A 15,772-nucleotide genomic window follows, 5' to 3' on the forward strand; every position below is an offset into this window, starting at 1 on the left:
ATACAATCAATTTGGCCCACCCTCAAAGATTGCTGGCTTTGGGCCAAGATTAGAATACATTACACACACACACACATATATTTTGATGTTTGTTTTTATGTTCAGTTACAAAATTAACAACTTTACTTTAATCTGATGGGTTACTCTATACTTTTGTGTTTGTATGTATATATATAGATACATATATATATATATATATATATATATATATATATATATATATATATATATATATATATATATATATATATATATATATATATATATATATATATATATAACAACCACTCCGAGAGTGTAGTGGGTGCTTTTACATGCCACCGGCACGAAGGCCAGTCAGGCCGTACTGGCCACAACCTCGCTCGAATGTTTTTTCACATGCCACCGGCACAAGTGCCAGTAAGGCGACAATGTATATATATATATATATATATATATATATGGTGTTAGGAAGGGCATGTTGGCATTAGAAAGGGCATCCAGCTGTAGAAACTCTGCTAGATGAGATTGGAGCCTGGTGCAGCCATCTGGTTCGCCAGTCCTTAGTCAAATCGTCCAACCCATGCTAGCATGGAAAGCGGACGTTAAACGATGATGATGATGATGATGATATATATATATATATATTCACACACATACATATACATACATAATATATACATATATATCTATATATGCATGTTTTAGTGCAACCAAATACATGCTAACACATGGAATACATGCGTATGCATCTGTGTGCGTTCACATGACTTAGCTAAGTGAATCTTACCAGCTCTATTTACTCCATGCTACCTATATCTAACCAACGAAATTATTTTCGAGCTATCACGTCTTGACTCACTGAAATTAGATTTTTTACAGAAGGAATTCTCCTACCACACTGTTAGAACTTCTCCGATTTCCTGTTTTACCATTCCACAGAAGATAACTTTACATATAGGACTATGAACCAAAAACAAAATAAGAAAATAAATGAAAGAAAACGAAAATGTAACTAGTTTCTTAATTTTCCTTTCAGTGGGAAAAAAAAAAAACATCAGCATTTAATTATATATATTATTTTTATCTTGTAAATGTTGTTCAACCATGGGATATTTCTGATCCAGTAGGGCTATGATTGCATGCATGTGTCTATGTTGTGATGCGGTGTATTTAGCTTTGCACTTGCAACCCAACCATGCCCTTCCGAATGGATTTGCCCACCAAACAGGAGGATGGGGTGAGGGGCAGAGGAAGGAGGAAGAGGAGGGGAAGAAGAGAAGAGTGAGGGTGAGGAAGGAAAGGGTAGGGTTTAAATGTGGGGAGATGAGGAATGGGGAGAAAGAGGAGGATGTATATATATATATATATATATATATATATATATACTGGGCTTCATATATCTTACCCCAGTGTCACTTTGATGGCATGCACTGCTCTCTCACTCAATAATAATAATAATCTAAACCCTTTCTACTAAAGGTACATAGCGTGAAATTTTGGAGGGAGAAGTTTCGTCAATTATATTGACCCCAGTGCCCAACTTATGTGCATTTTATTGACCCCAAAAGAATGAAAGGCAAAGTCGACCTCAATAGAATTTGAACTCAGAATGTAGAGGACAAAATGCTGTTAATCCTTCTGTTTGACATGCTAACGATTCTGCCAGCTGATTACTTTATAACAATGAAATAATAATTAGCATGATTAAGGTTGACTTTGCCTTTCATCCTTTTGGGGTTAATGAATTAATTAAAGGTGAGCATATTAATTAAAGGTGAGAATTAATAAACTTAATTACCAGGTGAGCATTGGGGTCAATACAAACGATTACTCCCCTATCCCTATAACTTCAGGCTGTGTCCCTTTAGTAGAAAGGGCTATTATGATCATTGTCATTATTATTATTTTCATTATAACGAAGAATTATTTATAGATATGTCTACAAAAGAACAGCTGTTGCAAAGGTTTGGAAAGCTTTAAAGAAGAACAAGGCAAATAGAAAAGAAGACTCATTGATTTCTCATAAAGTGTTTAATTCCTTGAACAAAGGAAGAGATGAAAAACAAAAAGAAAGAAAGAAAGAAAGAAAGAAGCCCAAAGAATGGTTTCTAAGCTTTTTATTTTGACAAAGCAGTGTTGGTGTGAATAAGGGTTGGTGGTAGCGATGAAGAGTGAGGAAGGATTTAAACAATGAAATTTGTGTGTCCCCGCCCCTAATAGCAATATAGATTTATTATATAGACATTAAATTATACAGACATAGTGTGTAGTACTAACATAATAGTGTATGTATGGCAATCATCATCATCATCATCATCATCATCATCATCATCATCATCATCATCATCATCATCATTATCATTTAATGTTCAGGTTTTTTTCTGCTGGCATGGGTCAGATTTTTTTTGTCAGCAATTGGATACCTTTCCTGTCACCAACCGTCACCTGTTCTCAAGGAAGGGAATATCTGTTTTTTTTTTTTTCATTGCCAGACATGTTTTCAAGACTGGAAACAAGGAACACCACTTGGAAGGAGGTGACATTCGTTTACAGCAGTCACGTGAATTCAAAGCAAGGAGATAGTAACACATATGCATGCACGCACACACGCACACACACATACACATGCACACACACATACATCCATGCATGCACACCCCTCCCCTCCATACATGTTGCATATATATATATATATATCATCATCATCACCATCATCATTTAATATGGCTTTTTTATCCATCTTGTCATAGGTTGGCAGTTCAACAGGAACTGACAAACCAGAGGACTGCGAGGAGCTCCAGTGTCTGGTTTGACAAAGTCGACCTCGGCGGAATTTGAACTCAGAACAGAAAGCCAGCCTGTTGTGCTAACGATTCCACCAGCCCATCACGTGGTGGTGGCCATGGCAGTGGTGACGGTGGTCATGAAAACAAACAAGGAAAAGAATATGAAGTCATTAAATGGGGGAGGTTGTGGTTCGTTAGACAATTAGATGAGTGACGAGTAATAAGTAATGACGAGGAAGCGGAATGGAGTGTGGGGAGTGGGGGTGGAAAGATTGGTTGGATGTAGAATGCGGTTGTTGAAGGGATCCAATTCCATCTGATTTATAGTCCTTGTTGATGGGAGGTGGGGTGAACAGGTGGGCGGGCGGAGAGGCTCCATTAAAAGACTATTATAATATGTAATAGATATGAAATTAAGAACAGTGCATACCCGTGTGTGTGTGTGTGTGTGTGTGTTTGTGTGAGTGTGTGTGTGTACGAGTGCATGTGTGCATGCATGCATCTGTTTGTGTGCGAGAGTGTTTGTGTGCGGTGTGGGTTTTTATATGTTTGAGGGATTGTGTGTGTGTGTGTGTGTGTGTGCAAGTGTGTTTGTGTGCATGCATATGCTTGTGTGTGAGTGTGTGTATATGTGTGGTGTGTGTGTATATGTGTTTGCAAGAGTGTGTGCGTGTGTATGTGTCGTGTGTGTGTATGTATTGTGTGTGTGTATGTGTTTGCGAGAGTGTGTGTGTGTGTGTTTGTGAGTGTGTTTGGGTGTTTGTGCAAGTGTGTTTGTGTGCTTGCATGTATGTGTTTGTGTGTGTGTATATGTGTTTGCGAGATTATATGCATGTGTGCATGCATGAAGATTGTGTATGTTTGTGAGTGTGTTTCTGCATGCATGTGTGTGTGTGTGTGCATGTGTGTGTGTGCATGTGCATGTGTGTGCGTGTGTATCAAATAACCATTATTATTAATAAGACCAGCCATCTAGATTGGCAGCTCCAATATTTGCCTCTTGGTGATACTTACATAATTAGCTGCTTCCGTGACATTACACCTATGATGAGGGCGATGATGAGTGATGATGATGAGGTGGGGGAGGAGGAGGAGGAGGAAATGGAGAGGAGGGGGAAGAGGAGTGTAGTGATAGTGGAGCAGGTGGTGGTGGTGATAGCTTTGTTGATGATGACGATGATGATGACAATTGTAACTGTGGATGACAATGACGGTGGAAGCAGAAGAGGATAGCTAGTGGTGTTGGTGGTGGTGGTGGTGGTGGTGTTGGTGGTGGTGTTGGTGTTGGTGGTGGTGTTGGTGGTGGTGTTGGTGGTGGTGGTGGTGGTGGTGGTGGTGGTGGTGGTGGTGGTGGTGGCAGAGATCTTGTTTGAGAGAGGCATTGATGATGATGGTAATGCTGATGGTGATGATGATGATGATGATGATGTTAATGATGATGAGGAGGAGAAGAAGCGAAATATGATATCTATTCGGACTGACATGATGATGGCAGTCTTGGCAGCGAAAGATGTCACATGGGAAAGATGTCATTTTTGGTGACCCTTTTACATGTCGGGTTGCGTTAAAAAAAAAAATGGTAATAATAAAAATAATATTAATTCTAGAAAAATATCAAACAAATAAGACATTGCCATTTTTATCTCTTACTTGTTCCAGTCATTGGACAGCAGCCATGCATAGGAAGTGCTACCCTGCCTGCCTCAGGCAATGAGATGGCATCATTATGAAGGCTTAAACTGGTGGTACTCAACCATTCTTTGCCTATGGAACCCATTCGATTCCTATTTTACTTGGATGAATCCTCCAAACCATTCCATGTTCAAAAAATTCCTAATAATATTTTCATAATTAAATATTATTAAGAATTGTATAAAAAAAAATGATTGATCCTTTAGCATTCAGATAATTCTGACAAATGTTAATTTATCCCAAGTTATTTTCATCTGATCATTTATCATCTCATAGCTTTGCGATGCTGGTGATATGATTGTTTATTTTTTGATTGACCTTGTAGGAGAGGTGTGAAAGGTTGGATCTGGCCATTCTAAACATAAAACAGTTGGAATATTTTGGCTGGGTATGGCTGGTTTGAATGCTAAAGGGTTTAAACTATTTTGTGCATTGTAGAAACATAACCAATTTATATTATTTACATTTGATGGATATTTGTCCTCATCTTGTTTGTTGTAATCACGTTTCGGCTGATATACCCTCCAGCCTTCATCAGGTGTCTTGGGGAAATTTCAAACCTGGGTTCTCATTTCTAAGGTATTTTCTTGATGTTATTATTATTGTTGTTATTGTTGTTGTTGTTTTTTCATCTAAGTATTATCTTCCTTTCTACTTCCTTTTCTTTCTCAACAGTTACACCAGCGATGGCTCATTACATTATTTTCTGTAAACTAGAATTTTCATGTTCATATTTGAATTTTTCGTGTTTCAACTTTTCGCTGTTCTTTACTCATTCCAAAATTTGACGGACATTTAACGATATGTAACACTGAATCTCTAGTGAGACTTTTTTTAATTTTTTTATTTATTTATGTACCCAAAGACACCCAGAACAAGTCGAAACACGTCGTACTAAATAAAATCGTTTTTTTCCATCTATTCTATTAATACCTTTATATATATATATATATATATATATATATATATATATATATATACACACACACACATATACATATACTTGTGTGTGCGAGCATTTGTGTATGAATGTAATATACAAATATATATGTATATATATATATACATATATACATACATACATACATATATATATATATATATATATATATATATATATATATATATATATATATATATATATATATATATATATATATATATATATAGTGTGTGTGTCTGTGTGTGTGTAAATGTAATGTATGCGATTGAAATTGCAAAGAACTGTATTAACAGAATTCTGTAGCATTTACAGATACTAAATAGTTTAGTTTCCAAAGAGTGGTTAGAATTAACCAAAATGGATATTCTTTGCTAAAATAATGAATCAATGAAATAAAAATTATTGGTTCTACATTTATCTATATAACTCATATAGATTCCTCTTCAGAGTTTAATGGCAATGATTATTGATTCGTTTCCCATGCTGTTACTTGTCTGCCTGTTTGTCTATATATGTATATCATCATCATCGTCATTTAACGTCCGCTTTCCATGCTAGCATGGGATGGACGATTTGACTGAGGACTGGTGAAACCAGATGGCTACACCAGCCTCCAATCTGATTATATACTCTTTTACTCTTTTACTTGTTTCAGTCTTTTGACTGTGGCCATGCTGGAGCACCGCCTTTTAGTCGAGCAAATTGACCCCAGGACTTATTCTTTAGAAGCCTAGTACTTATTCTATTGGTCTCTTTTGCCGAACCGCTAAGTTACGGGGACATAAACACACCAACATCGGTTGTCAAGCGATGCTGGGGGGACAAACACACACATACAAACATACACACACACATACATATATATATATATATATATATATATATATACGACGGGCTTCTTTCAGTTTCCGTCTACCAAATCCACTCACAAGGCTTTGGTCGGCCTGAGGCTATAGTAGAAGACACTTGCCCAAGATGCCGCGCAGTGGGACTGAACCCGGGACCATGTGGTTGGTAAGCTAGCTACTTACCACACAGCCACTATATATATATATATATTGTTTTGTTTGTTTACTTGTTTCAGTCTTTTGACTGTGGCCATGCTGGAAGCACCACTTTTAGTCAAACAAATCGAGCCAAGGATTTATTCGTTGTAAGCCTATTCTCTTTGGCTGAACTGCTGAGCTTTGGAGACACGCCAACACGCTAAACATGCCAACATCAGTTGTCAAATGATGTTGGGGGGACAAATACAGACACACAAACATATACATATATACATACATATATATATATATATATATATATATATATATATATACGACGGGCTTTTTTCAGATTCCATCTACCAAATCCACTCACAAGGCTTTGGTCAGCCACGGAGTGGGACTGAACCCGGAACCATGTGGTTGGGAAAATTTAATTCTGACGATGCTGTAAAACAGGCCTTCCAAGATTTTATTAACTCTAGATTGGCAGGCTTTTGCAGTTCTGGGCTGGACAAGCTACAGCTGAATGGCAATAGTGTATTGATGATATGGGTGCATACTTTGATGAATAAAACTATTGTTGTTCTTTTCTACAAAATTTCATACTTGAGGACCTGATATAAGTGCTATGGGCATTGTAAATATAAATGTTACTGCGTCAAATATAAAAGGTCAAAGTTTAAGTTCAGTAAATGGAGCTGTTATTGGTTAGTCCATTATCTGTAGATACAAAGAGGTAGATGGTTATTGGTTATTCCATTATGTGTAGATACAAAGAGGGACAGCAGTATGCAAGTCTTCTGGTACAGAAGTGAGGCACAGCCCTGTCGGTGTTTTTGGTAGAAGAGAAGAGATTTCCAGTATTGGTGGTGGGGGTGGGAATGGGTGGGCACATCGCAAACAAGCAATGGCCAGCATCGCCACACACAAAGAGATAGAGAGAGAGAGAGAGAGATAGCAGCAAGGGGCTTGAGGCCTTTAGCAAGATGAGGATAATAGCAATGTATGGAAACACAAGGGGGAAAACTATATACCTATCATATATACACATGAAAATATTTATATTCACATGTATATTTTATACATTCATGTACATGTATAAGTGTATGCCCATACGTAATATTCGAGCGAGGTTGTTGCCAGTTACGCTGCACTGGCTCCTGTGCAGGTGGCACATAAAAAATACCATTTTGAGCATGGCCGTTGCCAGTACTGCCAGACAGCCCTCGTGCCGGTGGCATGTAAAAGCACCCACTAAGGAAGACAGAGATTTTAGTTAGCATGATGTGTGTCTCATCAAGTACAGCAAACCTCTGCATTTCCTAGTCCCTTGTCATTTCTTTGGTGAGGCTCAGCATTTGAAGATCCTTTCTCATCACTTTGTCTCACATCTTCCTGGGTATATCTCTTCCACAGGTACCTTCCACAATTAGAGCATGGCACTTCTTTACACAGCTGTCCTCATCCGTACGCATCACATGACCAAACCAGCACAGTCGTCTATCTTGCGCACAACATCAAATGCCTCTTATACCCAGCTTTCCTCTTAAATCATTTAAACTCTGTCATGCACGCACACTGACATTAGTCATCCAGTGGAGCATGTCAGCTTCATTTCTTTCAAGTCTTCACAAGTCCTCTGTAATCAAAGCTCATATTTCATTGCCATGTAACATAGCTGTATGTACACAGACATCATACAACCTGCTTTCCATTCTGAGGGAGAGGCCCTTAGTTACCAACAAAATTTTTTCAGGTGTTCAATTAAAATTTCACCAACATGAATTACCCTGATAATGTAGTGTTGACATTAACTTTCATACATAATATTATTAATTTTAATATTACGTATGTATATGTGTGTGTGTGCATGCGTGCGTGTGTGTGTGTGTGTGTGTGTGTGTGTGTGTGTGTGAATATATGTATGTATATGTTAATATTTTATCGTACATATTCACACACACAAATACCTGTTGTTGTTGTTGGCACTCCGTCGCTTACGACGTCGAGGGTTCCAGTTGATCCAAGCAACGGAACAGCCTGTTCGTAAAATTAATGTGCAAGTGGTTGAGCACTCCACAGACACGTGTACCCTTAACGTAGTTCTCGGGGATATTCAGCGTGACAAGGCTGACCCTTTGAATTACAGGCACAACAGAAACAGGAAGTAAGAGTGAGAGAAAGTTGTGGTGAAAGAATACAGCAGGGTTCGCCACCATCCCCTGCCGGAGCCTCGTGGAACTTTAGGTGTTTTCGCTCAATAAACACTCACAATACCCGGTCTAGGAATTGAAACCGCGATCCTGTGACCGCGAGTCCGCTGCCCTAACCACTGGGCCATTGCGCCTCCACACACAAATACCTGTATACATACACACACACACACACATATATGCTCACACAGAATACATATGTGTGTGTGTGATAAATTTTAAACCCATGCCTTCACTTGTCAGGTCATGTCAACCTTTATTTCTTTATTATCTGTACAGAGACAAAAACCCTGTCTAAACTCATTCAGTCCCTCATTCACAGCAAGAAAAACTCCTGCTCTTCTCTGGCCTTCAGCTTTCGTGCACCACAAAAGCCTCAATGAAAGGAAACTTGATAAAATGTAAAGCAATGAGTGAGCATTTCTAAAGTCTATTGAAATTAATAAGAAAGGAGACACTTTGGCAGGAAATTATAGGAGACTAAATGTACAGAATTGATCCATGCATGAAGGAAACACAATGAGTCAGTGACAACATAAAGTAGTTGGAGGATCTGAACTTCATGCTTATATACAGGAAGATAAATATATAGATATAGTTTTTTAAACATTTACTTGTTTCAGTGATCAGACTTTGGCCATGTTGGGACACAGTCTTGACGAATTTCTAGTTGAATGTATTGATCCCAAGATTTATTTTTGTTCTAAAGCCTGGTACTTGTTCTATCGATCACTTTTGCCAAACTGCTAATAATTCGGGGACATAAACACACCAACACCGGTTGTCTTGTGGCAGTAAGGCAACAACATAGACATAAACACACATGTATATGTATATATATATATATATATATATATATATATATATAGATATACACAACAGGCTTCTTTCAGTTTCCGTCAACCAAATCTACTCACAAGGCTCTGGTCAGCCCAAGGCTATAGTAGAAGACACTCGCCCAACGTGTCATGAAGTGGGACTTGAACAGTGAACCATAGTGTTCAAAAGCAAGCGTCTAACCACACAGCCACGCAAACAGCTTCCCTTCCCCCCATATACATATACATATATATAGACAGACAGATAGACAAATAACTATTTATATAAATATGCAGTCAGGAACACTCTCACAAATGCAATCACTATTAAAAACAAGAATATTTATAAACATAGTGTGAATATTTACATCATAGTGCGTGTGTGTGTGTATTTATATATATATATCATCATCATCATCATTTAACCCTCTAATTTCCACACCGACATGGGATGGATGAATATATATATATATATATATATATATATATATATATATATATATATATATATACATATATACACACACACACATACACATATATACATATACACACACACATATATATACATACATACACACACACACATATATCAAAGTTAGAAAAGAAAAAAAACAATGAATGGAAACCGTCAAAACACAAGGTGCACGTAAAGGGTGAATGCACGACAATGGCAAACAGGACAAACCAAGACACACGGCTCTCGGTTGATATGTAGGGACATTGTGCCTCAGGCTTTTGAGTAAAAATCTGACCAGAATTGTAAATCGAACACTTGCAAGACAGTGAACTCAACTCAAGACACCCCCAGATAATCAGGTGGTGGTGGTGGCTGTGGTGATAGTGGTGGTTATAGTGATGGTCTTCGTGGTGGTGATGGTGGTGGTGGTGGTGGTGGTGGTGGAGTTGGCAGTGTTAAACCATGCAAAGAAATTATGCCATGTGTTGCTTCAAGAAATGTGCTTCTGTTAAGAGATAAGTAGAACCTGGTATGTGTTAATTGCCAGATTGCGTTGACATGCAGGAATAACCAATAACTGTGCTGGTTTTTGGTGATATAAGAAATAGCGTTGTTAAAATACAAACATGGATAATAAGGAAAGTAACGAAGCAAATTCTACTAATTACACTAATTAACCAAAAAAAAAAACAGAAGAAAAGAAAAAAAAAATTGAAGTAAATGAAGCTTTTGAGAGGAGTGAATTAGCAAAGCATTGGACAAAATGCTTCGCAATGTCTATTAAAATTAGGGTGGCGAGCTACCAGAATCGTTAGCACATTGGGCAAAATACTTAAAGGTATTTCGTCTGTCTTCATTCTGAATTCAAATGCCATCATGGTCGACTTTACCGTTTATCCTCTTCCAGTTATTCCTCACCAATCTACAGGTGCATGCTCAGAACAAGCCTCTTCTCCCTGACTATGTCTACTGTCCTCATCCACCTTTTAACAGGGTGATAACACTTCCTTCTCCATTTTCAATGACGGTGCAACATTTTAGGGTTTTTAAAGCTTGAGGCCACTTTTTAGTTGATGAAGTGAAGGGGATTAAAAAAAAAAAGAAAACATGTCATGGGTTGATGCTGTAGGGACATTGTGCATCAGGATTTTGATTAATAATCTGAGCAGAATTGTAGATCGAACACTTGCAAGATAATGAACTCAAATCAAGACACCCCGGAGAATCAGGTACCAGTTAAATACTGAGGTTGATACAACTGACATTCCCCTCCCTCAAAATTGCTGGCCTTGTGCCAAAATGTGAAACCAATATTTATTAAAACTAAAGCAGTCAGCAAGCAGAATCCCTACTGTACCATGAAAAGTGCTAAGTGGCATTTTGCCCATTTTTATATTCATGGTTCAAATTCCAGTGGGGTCGATTTTTGCCTTTCATCCTCTTGATCCTGCAGGTCATAAAAAGACTTTCTAGCCGTGACCATCCCGTTTATATTTATTTTAATCAAGCACTGTCACATCAATTATATTATCTAATGTTCTGTATTTGTTTTAATTAGGATAGGTTGATTTGAGGGATATTTGGCTACCATTTCTAGAATGGTACAAACAGCTGAATAAAGCTTCTGGAATCTGTAAACAAAATACCAATAATACAATATTTCTCCTTTATAAACTTGTGTATTTTGCTGAAGTTCAATCCCAGAACAGTCCTCGTCGAAAGAAATATCTGTCGATCAAAAGCATTCTAACTGTGACCATCCAGTCGGTTTTGAAAAACACTGGAATTTATTATCTAAATTACCCTTTTCATTAGTAAGACTGTAGTATATGATTTGAGAGAAATTTGGCTGCTATTTCAAGCAGTCGAGCAGACCGCATCGAAGCATCCTCATTCATGCTTACGCATGTGCGTGTTTATGTGTCTGTGTGTGCACGAGTGTGTGTGCACGAGTGTGTGAGCGTTTGTGTCTGTGAGCCAGCGTTTGCGGGTGTTGTCAGGGTCACCACCGACATTTGACCCCATTTTACATGTCACCTCGTTTAGGGAAGAAAACCTACCTTATTTACTACTGACACCCCACAAGAGCAGCAAACATGGGAGGAAGCTACATTTATGATCAGATGCGGTGGTTTAGCAGCTGATCGGTCATTCATGGAGTCACACCAGAATTTGATCCCCATTTTCTAGTCAACGTCGCCAACACCAGACTTTATTGTATCGGACACTCACCTTAATTCAAGCTACCGCCACGGAGAGCCAACAGACGAAGAAGCCCTATACGTGATCGCTTGAGATGCTAGAAATAGCAGCCGAATGTCTGTCTTGGACAAGCTTATACACACACACATGTACACATATACACACATATACATATATACACACACATGTACACATATACACACATATACATATATACACACGTATACGTACATTTTTGTATCATGAGTGTGTTAAATTAATAGGGCATAAAAGAGAATGACTCGCCCCAGACACAATAAAATATGCTTCAACACACGAGTTCACATAAAGAATCTTGCAAACCAAATACAAAAACAAAATTTTAAAAAAACAATTTACATTAAACTAGAGTACATCGTAAATAGATAACCAGTAACTTCGAAGTTTCGGTTTGTTTAGCCTTCATCGAATTATATACATACATATGTACACACTGAATATACACGCATACATACATTAGATACATAAACAGATAAGATAGATAGATAGATAGATAGATAGACAGATAGACAGATAGATAGATAGATAGATAGATAGGTACGTAGACAGATAGATAGATAGATAGATAGATAGATAGATAGATAGATAGATAGATAGATAGATTGATTGACACGATGTGTGAATAAAAAATGGGATGGTTTATGATTTGAACCTATTTAACTTTAAGTGTTTCTTTCAACAGAACTGACATGGGACACAGAGCCACAAAGTAACACCAATCACATCGCTTGTCTCATGCCCTAAATAAGACCGGGCAACGAACAAGATTTAGGATAAAAGACAAACACAGAGAAAATATGATATGACAATAATACCACTTCACTTTATCACAGGGGCGTTGAGCAGCTGTTTAGATAACATTAACAGGCGGAAAACTTTAAGCAGAAGTATACAAAAAATATCCTGAACGCGTCTGAGACCCCTTCAGTATAATCATTTTATTTTTTTATTTGTTTCAGTCAATGGGCTGTGGCCATGCTGGGGCACCACCCTGAAGAGTTTAGTCGAACAAATCGACCCCAGGACTTATTCTTTGCAAGCCTTAGTCCTAATTCTATCGGTCTGTTTTCTCGAAACTGCTAAGTTACAGGGATGGGGCGGGGACAAACACAGACACACAAACATATACATATATATACGAGGGGCTTCTTTCAGTTTCCGTATACTAAATTCACTCACAAGGCTCTGGTTGGCTCGAAGCTATAGTAGAAGACACTTGCCCAAGGTACTATGAAGTGGGACTGAACCCGGAAGCATGTGGTTGGGAAGCGAGCTTTTCACTACACAGCCACACCAATATATATATATATATATATATACTTTTCTACTCTTGGCACAAGGCCCGAAATTTTGGGGGAGGGGACCAATCGATTAGATCGACCTCAGTATGCAACTGGTACTTAATTTACCGACCCCGAAAGGAAGAAAGGCAAAGTCGACCTCAGAACGTAAAGACAGACAAAATACCGTTAAAAGCATTTCGCCCGGCGTACTAACGTTATATATATATATATATATATATATATATATATATATATATATATATATATATATATATATATATATATATATATATATATATATATATAGGTCGACTGCGCGGTGAGATCGAACTCAAAACCATGTGCCTAATAGAAACAGCTTCCACAGTATCCCATGAATGGTAACTGATATATACCGCGTGGTATTGAGATAACTTTCTTCACTGCTGATCCCTAAAAAAAAAATTGGCGGTTTCTCATTTAGGGACTTCCTTATGTATGCAGTCCTATATATTTTTTATTACTGTGTATTCTGTAGGGTTGGTTTAATATCATTCGATTTTTCTGTCACCCTTATCGCAGATTTTGCAGATCCTAATCCGTCAAATGCCGTTTTTGTGGTGTTAATAGTGAAAGGCGATTTGTTACTTAACTTCCACGTTTTTAGCAACAGGGGATGTGTGTGTGTGTGTGTGTGGAAATATATGATGTAGAGATATGTAAGGGTATGTAGTATATACATATATATTTATTTGTTTTTCTATGTAAGTATACGTATAATGTATGTAAAATACATGTATATACCAGCATACATACATTAGATACAGAGATAGATAGATAGAGAGAGAGAGAGAGAGAGACAGACAGACAGACAGACAGACAGATAAACAGATAGATAGATAGATAGATAAGTACATAGACATATATATATATACACACATATATATATATACTGTAGTGACTTGCTTTGTTTGGGTTAGTTAAGGAAAGTTGACGCCTCTCATTCACCCTGTCTTTTAAAACTTCTGTTTGGCAAAAACAGAAACATACGACACAAAAAAACTTGTATTTCCGTACACACACACACCCAAGTGTGTATGAATGTATTTACAAATGTATATATATATTATGTGTATATTTGGGTGACTGTCTGTGTTTATGCCTCTGTGTGTGTGTGTGTATATATATATATATATATATATATGTGTGTGTGTGTGTGTGTGTGTGTGTGTGTGCGTGTGTGTGTGTGTGTGAATGTGTGCAGACGTGTCGGGTACGTATGAACAAAAAAAAAAACGAAGAATTTGACTAAAATACAAGAAATTCTTCGACTAACCTTTGTGTTGTTAGGACGACGCCTCAAACAACGAGTTGGACGATGCCAACAGCATGAACAACGGTGACAATGGTATATTAAGGGTACGGTACGATCCTCTGTAGACAACAAATCAGTTAAAGAAATCACATAAAGGAGCAAGACTTGAGTTCAAATATAATCCACGGTAGTATTTTTCTTCTGGCGCCTGTGTAATGTATTTTCTTTATCATTATTATAATTTTTTTTTTGCGGTGGTATTAAAGAAGTCATGAGGTTCCTACTTATAGAAAAAGTGCGAGTTGAAATATATATGTATATATATATATATATATATATATATATATATATATATATATATATATATATATATATATATATATATATATATATATATATATATATATACTGTGTGTGTGTATATCTAAATATTCAGATATATGTATATATCCACAGGCACTTAATATTTTACAATTGGCGAGTATACACTTTTACATGTGCACAGCACAAAAAAATCTACTCATGTGCGTGTTGTATGTATGTATGTATGTATGTATGTATGTGTATGTATGTATGTGTGTGTATGTATGTGTGTATGTATTATGTATGTATGTATGTGTGTGTGTATGTATGGAGAGAGAGTTACAATCTCTTATCCTTCAAACATACCATCATTCAATCGCGCGCACACACACACACTTACATATATGTATGTATATATATATGTCTATTTATATATATACAGAAACATTAATACAAAACCGGTAACAACAAACACTCAAGCTCAACAACAATAAACTTTTTCTCTTAGAATTCTCCTAGTGTCACGTAGTTCTATATACAAACTCTTGTCTTGGCAAATAAAACTTTGCTCCGATGTTTTTCTCTGAAGTTTTGCCTCATTTTGAACAAGTTTTAAAATAATTTTGAAATAAATTTCGTTTTTATCAACTTTTAAGATGCATAAAAAACATATTTACCGTATTTTTCGTGAGAACCTGTCGTGGTCCATTAAAGATACCGATATCATTTCCTTGTATATTGTTTTGAAACGAAAATATACATAATAAA

The 15,772-nt window shown here is 37.0% G+C and overlaps 1 protein-coding gene across 10 annotated transcripts in view; it reads right to left on the minus strand.

Annotated features, from left to right (window-relative positions):
* Positions 1-15,772, minus strand: part of LOC106874735 (histamine H2 receptor) — a 109,233-nt gene that overhangs the window by 92,694 nt on the left and 767 nt on the right. For 5 of the 10 annotated variants that reach the window (XM_089366276.1, XM_089366278.1, XM_014922567.3 and 2 more), the window contains exon 1: positions 15,682-15,772. This exon is cut by the window's right edge. The gene's annotated coding sequence lies outside the window, so the exon portion shown is untranslated. Of the gene's footprint in view, positions 1-14,722; positions 15,007-15,681 lie in introns of those variants that run through there. The other 5 variants (XM_089366277.1, XM_089366284.1, XM_089366285.1 and 2 more) reach the window with 5 other exon arrangements.

The sequence above is a fragment of the Octopus bimaculoides genome, chromosome 18 (genome assembly GCF_046866305.1).
Source record: "Octopus bimaculoides isolate indiv1 chromosome 18, ASM4686630v1, whole genome shotgun sequence".
In the NCBI taxonomy this organism is placed as follows: Eukaryota; Metazoa; Mollusca; class Cephalopoda; order Octopoda; family Octopodidae; genus Octopus; species Octopus bimaculoides.